This window comes from Sinocyclocheilus anshuiensis, unplaced genomic scaffold (genome assembly GCF_001515605.1).
Source record: "Sinocyclocheilus anshuiensis isolate Anshui unplaced genomic scaffold, SAMN03320099.WGS_v1.1 C32632198, whole genome shotgun sequence".
NCBI lineage: Eukaryota > Metazoa > Chordata > Actinopteri > Cypriniformes > Cyprinidae > Sinocyclocheilus > Sinocyclocheilus anshuiensis.
Window position 1 is genome coordinate 1 of NW_015618648.1, and position 1,213 is coordinate 1,213.

General features: G+C 36.4%; 1 long non-coding RNA gene across 1 annotated transcript; it reads right to left on the minus strand.

Annotated features, from left to right (window-relative positions):
• Window positions 1–148: 148 nt before the first annotated feature.
• LOC107682826 (uncharacterized) lies at window positions 149–1,213 on the minus strand. Its single transcript, XR_001633601.1, has 2 exons — window positions 1,180–1,213; window positions 149–906 (listed from the first exon to the last, which is right to left on the minus strand). It is a non-coding gene; the product is annotated as an uncharacterized LOC107682826 (long non-coding RNA).

A 1,213-nucleotide genomic window follows, 5' to 3' on the forward strand; every position in this document is an offset into this window, starting at 1 on the left:
AGAGCAGTGTGTCATTATTAAATTAACTCTGGAAATAATCACTTTTTAAAAAATTACATTATTGGTTCTGTATTCTCAAAACTAATTATAGGCAGTCAGTGGTGAGCAGTCGCTGTGTTTTTCTGTTTCTGTCCATTTCTTGTCTTGTACTCATGGGCCGTGTTGCATAAAAGAAGTCAACTTAACTTCCACTTGGATCTTGCTGGCACAGTTCTGCAAGTTATTTTTCATTTCTTCTTTTTTTACTTTCCATGTTGATTAAATTCTCAAAAAAACAATCCAAGAAGACCCTGGGCACAAACATAGCACTCTATTTAATTATTTTAAGGCTTTTTTGTGAATTTTTAGCTGCTTACAATCTTATTGTAGAGAGGAGAGCAAAAAGTATTTTTAAATGATTGATGTTAGCAGTTTTTTTTTCTTCTCAGACATTCATAGTGCTCATTGTTGATTTGTTTGGGTAAGCTCTCTGATTGGTGCTCCCCTCCTCGTTCTTGCATAGCTGGCAATGCTGGTTGAAGGTTTGGAAGTCCCTGGCACCTTCTATTGATTACTTGGCGGACGACGTGTCCATGATTACCGCAAAAGAATATTTTTTTTTTCCCTCGAAGAAGTCCATTTTCCTTTCAGTCCATGGGGGAAAAACATACCGTAGCAGAAGAGTTCAGAAATCATCCAGGACTGTACACGTTTTGTACACAAACACTTCTTCAACATAAAACTAAACTATTGCATTCGATGAGCAGGACTCTGCTCTCTCCAGTTTCTCAAGTTTCTCAGTGCAGCAGTGGACGTCAATATAAATCTCCTGTCTCTTAAGTATTTTTGTAAACAATCCAGAAAAAGATTCTGCTTCGATTGTGTTTTTGTCTCCTCTCTTCATCGACATCAGCCTGTAATTTATACCTGTGTAAAGAGTAAAAATAAAACAGAGGCTTAGATTATGCTTTGGAATTGATGCATTGCTCTCAATATGTACAGTAAGAATATTATAGTTTCATTACAACTTGAAATGCATACAGTAGAATATTTAGTGGCCTAAATGGCAGATTTATCACTTTCTATTAACAAGCATCTGTTCAGTAGGCTAGATTAGTAGACACTGACAGAATGATAAAATGGTGAAGATCCCTGCTTCAAACATGCAGACATATTAAGAAATGAAATTATCCTCCTTACCTCAGTTGCTATGACACATTCACTCCTCTCCTCT